The 12,074-nt window shown below is 34.4% G+C and overlaps 2 pseudogenes; one reads left to right on the top strand and one right to left on the bottom strand.

Moving 5' to 3' along the window:
- Positions 1–3,347: 3,347 nt before the first annotated feature.
- On the bottom strand, positions 3,348–3,664 carry LOC119528843 (annotated as a pseudogene).
- A 19-nt stretch (positions 3,665–3,683) lies between these two features.
- LOC119530480 overlaps positions 3,684–12,074 on the top strand; it is a 65,807-nt pseudogene continuing 57,416 nt past the window's right edge.

Below are 12,074 nucleotides of genomic sequence, written 5' to 3'. Positions count from 1 at the left end.
AACGTATTTCCTTACAAGGATACTTAATAAGAGATTATATATATAATTTGGTTTTATAGTAGGAAAGAAATGATATATTTAACTTCTTTATATATCTGAATCTATATAATATTATGGGATATGCCTGGAGCTTATATTGTATATTTATTTTATTTCAGGAAATATACTTTGTGTCTAATAATATGATTTTCATGTTTGTAAATTGCAAACAGGAAATAATATTATCTTAAAATGCTCATTTCATATATTCTTGAACACAAAAACATGCACAGTCAGATAAAATGAGGCCACTTGAATACATGAATTTAATTATCTATCATTATTACTGCAATCATCTACCTAACACTAAATTCCCATATGCCATGCATATTTGCCCCAGAAGGAAAGTGTTGCTGTTTCTAATTTGTGGCATTTTTAATTTGTCTGATTAACATTTGCCTCCTTTGAATTACAAACAATTTTTAATAATAACCTTGTGATTAGAGAGTAACGTTTCCAAAGTCTAAATGGGAATGAAAAAGCATGTAGACGTCAGGCACATTAGAATATGACCTCTGGGTAATTAAATTAAATTAAATTAGATAATATTTTCTTAGCAAATTTACAAAGAACTTTTATCTCCTGGGATAGTAGCAAGACACTGTGGGGTTGCTGTTACTATGCTCACCTCCATTTTACAGATAGGATAAGTGAATTTCAGAGTGTGTAAATGCCTAAGGTCATGCAGCTAATAACTTGGAATCAGACTAAGTTATTCTCATTCCACTTCTAGTTACTTTCCACTGCCATACTGTAGTCAATTCATCATATGAAACATTTTATGATTAGAAAAATATTGACTTCTTCATATATATACATAGCACTCATTTTGACAGCCCTCCTCAACTTTATATAGGGTATTTCGTTGATAGGAAATTTCTCTATGTAAAGTGCCACTGAACTTTTTTAGGTTATATCTTATCAGTTCTCTTGTAGTATGCACACCATTTAGACTGTTTCCTCCAATGCAATTTTACATCTCCATAACTTGTGGTATTAGTTTTAATATCAGCAACATTTATGACATTTATTTTATACTAACAAAATGCTTTAGAGGACAAATGATATTTAAGATCCAGCATTTCCCACCTGACTTTTTAATCAGCTATATCACATACCAGAAGACCTTGTCATACCTAAGACTTAATAAACCGGAAGAGCTTGCTAGAACTCATAATTAACTAGTGCCTTTAAGCTGGGCAACAACTGGTGTGGGGAGGCTGGGAGACACATTAACTACCGGTATCTCTCTTATTTTCAAATTCCATATAAGCAACATGAAAAATAGCACTGCGAAAGCCACAACCCAGAGCTGTCATGTCCTATGCCCAGGAGAGCCTGAACAAAGAGTGGAAAGGCTGGGAACTATAATAACCACATGCAAAATCCCTCAGGCAGATCTGTGTTTCCCCTGTCACTTCTACATGTAATAAGACCTGGATCAGAAGAGCAATGTTCTCTAACCAAGTTTTGTTGGATGCAGAGAAGTCATAAAATAAATCAGAGTAATTTAAATTCCCAGGTAAATTGGAAGTTAAATGAGAAAAAGAAAATTATAGTCAAAAGATGTTTGTTTTCTTTTTCTTTTTTGAGATTTGAGATTATTTTCTGATACTACGTTATTTGCATCATTAAACCATAGGGAAAAGTCTAGATCAAAGAAGTAAAGGGAGACAATAATGCTGGACCATAATCTGTGAAAGGCTGCACTTAATTTGTGGATTATTTCTTTCTATGAGTTTTGGAGAAGAGAGATCTTCATTTTTTCTGATGCCAATGTCCATGCATTTTAATTGTGTATACGACATAGGAGTTGAACTGCTGTATCATGGTAATGATACTTTATATATTATATATATATTATATATATTGCCAAATAATTAGTAGAGAATGCCAAACACTATTTCCAGTGTGTTTATAGAAATATGTATTCCTTCCAGTAGTGCATTAGAATTCCTGTGTATATCTTTTCAACATTTGAAATTGTAATTTTGCTTTAATCATTCTTGTGTAGTAATATCCTATTTTGATTTTAATCTTAATTTACATTTCCCTGCTTATTAATGAAATTAAGCAATTTTCTATTTAATTGGTCATTTGGATACATTATTTGTGAAATGTCTGTTCAAGTCACTTGCACTTTTTAGAAAAATTGTGTTGAATACTTTTATCTTCTCTTTTTTTCAGGCTTCTTTATTATGGCTTAAGCCCTTTGCTAGTTATAGGAGTTAAAAATATTTTCTTCCATGCTATGGCTTGCCTTTTCACACATTTATGTTTTTAGATGAACAGGAATCATTACATTTAATCTAGTCTAATTTATCAAATTTTCTTTCCAAAATTAATGCTCTTTGTATGTTGAAGAAAAATATTTCTCTCTTCCTTAATATCATGAAAACATTCTACATTAATTTTTAGGAGCATTATCTTTCTTTCACATTTAAGTCAATAATCAACTTGGAATTGTTATGTGTATTGACACATTTGACTTGTCATAAATGTGGGCAATAGAATTGTGTGGAAAGGAAGATCTTTTCAGTAAATGTTTGGGATCAAATTTGTTCTTTGTACTGGTCAAACTTTCTAATCCTTCTGATTTTTGTTAGCTTGTCCTATCAGTTAATGAGTGAAGTGCATTTTAAAATAAATTCTCCCAATAATGACCGTTTTTGCTTTTTCTTTTTTTACTACAATTAATTTTTGCTTTAGATACTCTGTTATCATACTATTATGCGTGTATATATTTAGAATTATTGTATGTTCTGAGTAATTTGAATTTTATCATTATAAAAAATTGTTTTGGCCTTAGAATTTAATTTTTATATTTTTAACACAGCTCTAGCAGCTTTCCATTTTCATAAATTGTATGGTATATATATTTTTATTTTTTATTTTATTTATTTTTACTATTTTTTAGATAAAGAGCATTCATTTATTTCCTACTAACACTTTATCTTGAGGACATAACTAAACTTTGTCACCACCACTACCCAATCTCACAGAAAGGTTAGTTCAGTGAATGTTGTAAAGGAGATACAAACAGCTTGCAGGACTGGAACCAACATTAACTGACAAAGAACAACTTTCATCTAAATCATAAAAATGTTTAAGTAAAAAAAAAAAGGAAAAGATGGGGCAACAGGGGTTTCAGATTGAACAAGAGCTTCACACTTTGTCCAACATATTCAGTCCTGGCTAGGGTGCAACAAAATGGAAACAGGGTTACTGGAGTACAAAACTTCCACTACAGCACGCTGTACACACCTGTGTTCCAAGTCCACTCCCATCCCCTAAAGCGTCCAACTCAACTATTTCCCAGCCTGTTGGGCCTGCCGACAAAGAAGCACGTAGATCTTCTCTGTAATCCAGTCTTTGTTGTAAGATTGGTATGTCTGGGCATCAGCTCGGTAAACAAGGCAGCTGAGGTCTCCGCGATCATCAGTAAAATCAAACAACTGACTGTGATATCATATGTGATAGAGGGATCTTTGGGATTCATTCTCTTCAGATGTTCTTCATACATTTTACAAATACCTCCCATGCACTCATTCACAGACTCATAGTCAGCCTAAGCTCTGTCTTCCGGTCCCTTGGTAGGCTGTAGAAGCATGATGGTGTGAGACATTGCGCCAAACTCCTTCACTATGTCCACTGCCAACACCGCTCCTGCACAGGAGCTAGCTTCAACGCCGCCAACAGCCAATTCCCCGCGAGAAAAGCCGTATGAAGTTGTCAGCAGCTCAGTGTGGAAAAACCTCTATATTTCTATCATTTTACTTTCAAACTTACTGTATCCTCATATTTTAGAAATGTCCTTTATAATATCATTTTTACAGTTTATTTTTTTAACCTGAGATTTGTCTTCTATATAAAGCATTAAATAAATTATTTTGTGATGTAATTAGGGATTTCATTATATCATCTTATTTGCTTGATTTTTGTTCTACTATTCTGCTTTTCTTTTTATTTTACTTTATTTCAGAATGTTTGAAATTTTTACTCATTTTTGCCTATTAATGATAATAGCTTGTTTTTTTGTACACATATTTACTATTCAATGATTATCCCGTAAATCACAAATTGATTCTTCATCTATTTAATATTTAACTGCTAACATAAATTGATCCTACAATTCTTCCCTGACAAATCGCTGATCTTTAAAAGAGTTAACTTCCTTCACAATCAATATTTTTTTAGTATGTTAATTACATATATTTTTATATACCATTATACACTATTATAGAGCTCTATAGATTTACCAACGTATTTCCTTTCATTACCCCCAATTCTCTAAACTTCCAAGCTGGTTGATTAATTTTTGGCTAAAGAAAAATCCTTAGTTTTTACTTATTTTCAGTCTGTTGATGACATATCTTTCTCAGTTTTTTTGTTTTCTGTAAATGATTTTATTTCACCTCCATTCTTGAAATTTATTTCCTCTGGTTATAGAACTCTAGATTGCCAGCTTTTTTCTTTTAACATTTTGAAGACATAATCCCACTGTCTTTTGCTTTTTATAATTTTGAAGTCAATCAGCTCTCAATCCTACTGTTCTTTTCACAATTATATGATTTTCTTTTTCTTGCTGATTTTAGGATTTACTCTGTTGTTATCTTCAACTGTTTTATCTGATATGCTGAGTGATCTGTTTAGTATTAACTGAGCTTCTTTACCAGATTTAAAAATATTTAGCAAATATTTCCCTAACTCACTCTTCTCTTTCTAGGAGTCAAATTAAATGTGTTTATGATCTCACAATATCATCCATCTCTCTTTCCTCTTTTTCCTTATTTTGCATCCCAGTGCTTTTCATTTTGGATATTTTCTTCCAGTTTACAAACTCTCTTATTTTACCTGAATATAATAAGCTGTTAAACTCATCTAAGACCTCTATTGTGTCCTTAATTTCTTTTTTTTTTAATTTTCATGTCTAAAAATTCCCTTTGGCTCTTGTTAAAAATAGTATCCATTTCTCTGTCAAAATTCTCAACCTGGTCTTTTGAATTATTACAGATCTGTGGCAAATAACTCTATTATATGAATCCCCAACGATTGCATATTTCCATTGTTTCTTTTGCTTTTCAGACACACCATTCTTTCACTGATTTTTGATTAAATGCTGGACAATGTAGATGCAAAGAATGCAGAAGTAATATGAAATTATTTCTGCATAATAATGAAATAATGTGAAAATGATATCTTTAATCAAGCAATATTTATATTTGTTTCCATCAGGTCGATAGGACACTAGGAATCCTACATGATCTCATTCCATTTTCAGGGTTAAAATGATATAAAGTTATTTTCTAGTCACTGCAAGGATTGATCTATTTCCTACTCATCTTTTACTGTAGGGTGCTCTTTTAAAGTTTCCTGGTGTCTTTAATTAGTTCCCTCCCCTCCTTTATTCTCTTTTTGTGCACAGTCCCTGTATACCACATCCTAATCCTTGTAACCTAAGTCTCTCAGAAGCTTAACTTCTCAGATCTTCAGCAGAATCGCTTTTTACCCTGTTTTAGAATTGACTCCCAAGTAAGGCTCACATCTATTGGCCACTTTCCCTGGATACGGACCCCATAATTCTTCCCTGCCATGTGAACTTCCTTATGTCTTTTTTTAAAACATATTTTTCTTTTAATTTTAATTTTCAGATAATTTTCTATTTTGCTTAACTTTTTGTTGGTTTTTTACTCTTTTCCTTTTGGTCTCCATTTTTGTAGTTTCCTTTAATATCATCTTCTACACTTTCAATTATTTTCTTTTCTTAAATTATGACAATCATCTTTAGTAGCTAAAAGCACTCTTTTGGCTTGTGGGTTATTTGCTTCTTATAGCACCCAATTTTATCTTCATATAGATGAAAGAAACTTTTAAAACTTTCTGAGGATATTTATTGTACTTATTTAAAATTTACATGTTCTCCCCTCTAAATTATTTCAGTTTTCTTTGCGGATGCATGTTCTGATTTAATTTTGTTCGTTCTCTTTCTTCCTTCCCTTAACAGGAATTAAAAACTCCTGACAGCGTTCCCAATTCTCACTCCCCGTAACATTCACAGCTTGCCAATAACATTTGCCTTGGGACCATTAAGGCCAATCTCATCATGGCTTTTATTTCTGTTTGTCTGATGGCACAAGCAACTGAGAACTCCCATCACAGTCTGGCTTTAACATACCTACAACTCTAAGTAATATCTTTGTGATCATCTATGTGATCACATCTCTCATTCCTCTCCAATTCTTAAAACAAAGAAGTCAACAAACAAAACCTGTAAGAATGACTTCAGGACCTCATTGTTTCTCATCAATAAACCTCTAATAACATCAATCAGTCACTTCCAAGAACAGTCATTTGCTGCTTGCTTAAGCTGAAATGACAGTCCTTCCTGGACAGAGCTCTCCTGTGCAGACTGTATTGTAGGTGTACTGTCTTACTTCCTATTTTGACTTCTAAGTTATTTTCACTTTCATTCCCAATAAAACAACCAACATTAATTCTCTTGTCCTAAGATTCTGCCAACACATACTTTTGTAGCAAATTATGGACACTTGGGAGTTTTATTGTCTGGCTCCAACACTACTCCTGTTGTTATTTTTGGTTATTTCAATATTCTAGTGACAAAAACAGTAGATTTTGTGCCTAAAAATCAGTTTATTAGTCTCTTGGTCTTCTAACATTCATTTCTACACCTATGACCCACGTATTCCCATGTTTATATTACATGTCTGGTCTTAAACAATAACTACAACTCCTGTAAAATCTTTATTTCAAATATTCCACTTCCCAGTAACCACCATACTTTTTCCAGCCCACACTCTCTAGGACTCTATATTAGTTAGGGTTCTCTAGGGAAACAGAATCAACAAGAGATATCTATAAATATAAGATTTTATAGAAGTGTCTCACACAACTGTGGGTATGCACGAATCCAAATTCTATAGGGCAGGCAGCAAACTGGCACTCCAATGAAGATGTTCCTCAGGAAACCAACCGGCAACTTTGATAAACTCGGAATATGCTTCGCTGGTTAGCCTAAGAAGTGAAGGTCCTCTAACTTTCTCGCTTAAAAGTCTTCAACTGATTGGATTAATCCAGCTGATTGGATTCTCTCATTGCGGAAGACAAGCTCTTTGTTGATGTAATCAGTCAGAACTGCAGCCAATTGACTGATGATTTAATAAACCAGCCTTTTGGTTTATTAACCAGCCACAAATGTCCTTGCAGTAATGGTTAGGCCAGTGTTTGCTTGACCAGATACCTGGACACCATCACCTGGGAAGTTGACACATGAACCTAAACATCACAGACATCAGCTCCAGCAATTCCTCCACCCCAATGTAACATATAATGTTTTTTTGTTTCCTCCCATTTTTCCAAAATGATTTTTTTTAATATTTAAGGAATATTAATAACATTTTACATTACTGTGGTACCTGTGTTACAATTGATTAAACATTTTATTACAATTATACTATTAACTATAGTCCATAGTTTACATTAGCATTCAGTCCTTGTTTTGTACAGTCCTATGTTGTTTTTTGTAAATTTTTTAATCCTCTTAACATATATACTACCTAAAATATCTCCACATAACCACATTCAAATATATGATCCAGTGGTGTTAATTACATTCACAATGTAATTAATTACCATCACAACCATAAATTATCAAAGCTTTTCTATCACGCGAAGCAGAAACTGTACCAATTAAGCATTAACTCTCCATTCCTACCCCTACCCCAGCCCCTGTTACTCTGTATTCTAGTTTCTGACTCTATGAATTTGCTTTCTCTAATTATTTCATATTGGAGAGATAATACAATATGTGTCCTTTTGTGTCTGGCTTATTTCATTCAACATGATGTCTTCAACGTTCATCCATGCTGTCACATATTCAAGAAATTTACTCTTTTTTATGGCTGAATCATATTCCATTTATGTACATAACACATTTTATTTATCTACTCATCAGTTAATAGACATTAGATTGTTTCCATCTTTTGGCAATTGTGAATACACTGTGAACAACATTGTGCAAATATCTGTTTGATTCCCTGCTTTCAATTCTTTTGGGTATTTACCTAGAAGTGGGATTGCCAGGTGGTATGGTAATTCTATAGTTACCCTTCTGAGGAATTGTCAAACTGTTTTCCGCAGTAACTGCAGCATTTTACATTCCCACCAAAAATGATCAAGTGTTCCTGTATTTCTGCATCCTTTCCAACCCTTGTGATTTTTGATTTATTAAATAGTAGCCCTTCTAGTGGGTGTGAAATGGTGTCTCATGGTTTTAATTTATTTGCATTTCCCTAATGGCTAATGATGTTGAGCATCTTTTAAACATGCTTATTGGCCATTTTTGTGTATCTTCTTTGTAGAAATGTCTATTCAAATCTTTTTTTTCCATTTTTTAATGTTTGTTTATCTTTTTGTTGTTGAGTTGTTGGGTTTTGAAAGTATATTCTGGATATAAACATTTAAGGATATGTGGTTTCATGATATATTTTCTTATCCCATAAGTTGTTTCTCTAATTTCATGTGAAGTCCACTTATGCAAAAAAGTTTTAAAATTGGAAGGCTCCCCCTTTTTTTTTTCTCTCTCTCTTATTGCTGATGCTTTTATGTAGTCTAAATATCTGTTGCTTAATACAGGTCCTGAAGATGCTTCACTATATTTTCTTCTAGGCATTAGTATTAGGGATCTCCAGAGAAACAGAATTGAACAAACTGTTAGAGCCCTTTCTAACTGCTAGAGCTGTAGCATTTAAATCAGAATCTCAGCTTAGTTGTCATATCAATAAATTCAGCCTGATCCAAATTTACATTCCTTCCACCATTATCCCACACCCTTAATATAAAAATTGATTTAATAAAAATCCATTCCCATGCATATTCTCCTGATTTCTGTCTCTATGAATTGGAAAAATGATGCATCTTTTTTTTCTTTTTTTGCAGTGTAGGATGCCTCCTCATGGGTTACACCCTGTACCATACATTTCTGAGCCTGTTGGGACTTTAGCCTAAATATTGGCATGGAAGAAAGGAGAGGGGTAGGTCATGGAAGGAATTAGCAATGTCTTGCAGGCCAATTACCCAGAAAGTTGGTTGATTTCTTCAGAAGGAGGTAGGAGGGCTGTTTCCTCAGGGTAGAATGGATGTTGGATGGGTGGCTGATTCTTCAGGGCAGAATTGATGTAGTGTGGCTATGGCAAAAGAGACTCAGCCAATAAGCAAATAATATTGGCAAGTAAGACTCAGTAGAATCTATGGTTTCATTGTTGCCACCACCATCATAATCTGCTCATATTTCCCCATCTTGTTTTCAGGATCCCAGTCTTTCCCAATCAATGCCCTCACTTTAACAGCAGACACCCTGCAATGTTGAGAATTCAATTTATGCTTTAATTCTGTCACTCATACTAGACTCTGGGTTTGGTTTTCAGAAATCGCAACACTGCAGCTACAAGATACAAGAGTTTCTTTCAGTGCACACATAGAAACTTTCATACTGCACTTAAGCTGAGAATTTGAAGACTTGAACTCATCCCTGTCGTTTACAACATGTGCCAGTTTGGATGTATTATGTCCCCCAAAATGCCATGTTCTTTGATGCAATCTTTTGTGGGTAGATATATTAGTGAAGATTTGGTGGAACCTATTGATTGAGTGTTTCCATGGAGATGTGACTCAATCAACTGTGGGAAAGACCTTTGATTGGATAATTTCCATAGAGGTGTTACCCCACCCATTCAGGGTGGGTCTGAATTAAATCACTGGAGCCATATAAAAGAGTTGACAAACAGAAGGAACTCAGAGCAACTGAGAGTGACTTTTTTGAGGAGCTGCAGCTGGAAGACATATTTTGGAGGTGACCACTGAAAGTAGACTTTTGCTAGTCCAGAGTGTGCCTGGGAGAAACTAAGAGAACACTCCCAGATGCCTAGAGAGAAATGACCTGGGAGAAAGCCATTTTGAAACCAGAACTCTAGAGCTGACTCCAGCCACATACCTTTCAAGCTAATAGAGGTTTTCCAGATGCCACTGTCCATCTTCCAGTGAAGGTACCCTATTGCTGATGTGTTACCTTGGACACTTTATGGCTTTAAGACTGTAGCTGTGTAACCAAATAAAACCCCTTTATAAAAGGCAATTCATATCTGATATTTTGCATAACAGCAGCATTAGCAAACCAGAACACAACTGTCTCCAGCATATTTAGGAACAACCAGCCAACAGCATTCTACTTTTTAACTTCACAAAACAAATTATCAAATACATGCTGCCCCTTACAAGCAATCCAATAGTGATATTTTATGCATCTCAATTCATTCTATGGACTATAGGTGCCCTCTTGGTCATTATAAATAGAGTCATAAGGGGTTTTTCATTTAATCAAATTAAAGAGCCAATTCCAAAAATGTCAGAAATATCTTTAAGATTCTGTTTCTCAAGAGCCACTCCTAGTACCAAAACCTTTATTAGTCAGGGTTCTCCAGAGAAAAAGAACTATAGGAAATACATAGCTAGATTTATGTAGATATAGATGTAAATATTAGGAGATTATAGGAGTTGACTTGCATAACCATGGGGACTAGAGTGGGATATCAATGGAAGTACAGGGCTCATAGTAAAGTTAAAAATTGAACCTGAAATGATTGTGTCAGGAATAGACATGGGATGAGTGAGCCATTAGAGAAAAGACAAAAAAAAAGAACTGAAAAAAAAAAGATTCTGCCAAGGAATGTCTAAAATAACCATATCACACTAAACTACCAGTAATTCCAAACCTTAAAATGTTGTGCAATGTCAGTATATTGGAATATGTAAAAAAAAAAAAAAATATATATATATATATATATATATATATATATATATATATGTATTTATATATTAGTTTTCCAGGGATGCTATAACAAATTACCACAAACTTGTGACTTAAAATAACAGAAATTTGTTCCCTCACATCTGGAGGCAGATGTCTAAAATCAACTTAGAAAGGACAAGGTCATTCTGGAAGCTTTGAGGAAGAGTCTGTTCCAATTCTCTCAGCCTCTGGTGAGTGCTAGTGATCCTTGGCTTTCTTTGGCTTGTAGCTACCTAACACCAATCTTTGCCTCCTTCTTCACTTGTTCTTCTCCCTGTGTCTGTGTCAAATAACTCTCTCCTGCTCTTTTCTCTTATAAGAACAATAGTCATTGTATTTAGAGCCTACCCTAAATTTAGGGTGATCTCATCAGGAGATCCTTAATTATATCACAAAAATCCTATTTCCAAGTAAATTCAAATTCACAGTTACCAGGGCTTAGAACTTGGACTTATTTGGGGATAGCGGATAACATTATTAAATCCACTACATCCAGTGACTGGCCTTAAAGAACAGTATTAGGGATTGAATCATGTCCCCCACAAAAGGCATGTTCAGGTCGCAATCCCCAGTTCTGTGGATGTGAACCCATTTGTTAGCAGGACTTTGAAGATATTAGTTAAGGTGTACCCAAACTGAATGAAGGTGGGCCTTAATCCAATATGACACAAGTCTGTATAAGCAAAGGAAATTAGACACATAGGAGAAGCCATGAGAGCAGCCAGAAGTTGAAGATCAATGGGACATGGAAGAGAAAGGAGAGGCTGCCATGTGTGTTTCCAAGTGATGGAAAAGCTGAGGATCAAGGATGGCCCACAACTAGTCCCAGAGTACCACAGTCTTCAGAGAGAAAGCATTGTCATGCTGATGCCTTGAACTTGGACTTCTCCTAGCCTCAAAACTGTGAGCCAGTAAATTCCTGTTGTGAAGCCAACCTACTTTATAGATTTGTTATAGAAGCTAGAAAGCTGAAACAGATGGCCAGAGAATTTTGAACAGATATGAAAAGGACAAGCCCCATGGGGGCAGGCACTGCCTTATTTACCTTTGTGCAAATAAAGATCTTTGCATATAGTAGGGACTCAATAAATATTTGTTTAAAATGGATAAATGCATGCTAGAAGTTGCCAATCCTTGTGCACAAATAGAAAAGCATGCATTTTAAAATATG

This window comes from Choloepus didactylus, chromosome 3 (genome assembly GCF_015220235.1).
Source record: "Choloepus didactylus isolate mChoDid1 chromosome 3, mChoDid1.pri, whole genome shotgun sequence".
NCBI lineage: Eukaryota > Metazoa > Chordata > Mammalia > Pilosa > Megalonychidae > Choloepus > Choloepus didactylus.
This window is presented reverse-complemented; position numbering and strand designations above follow the sequence as displayed.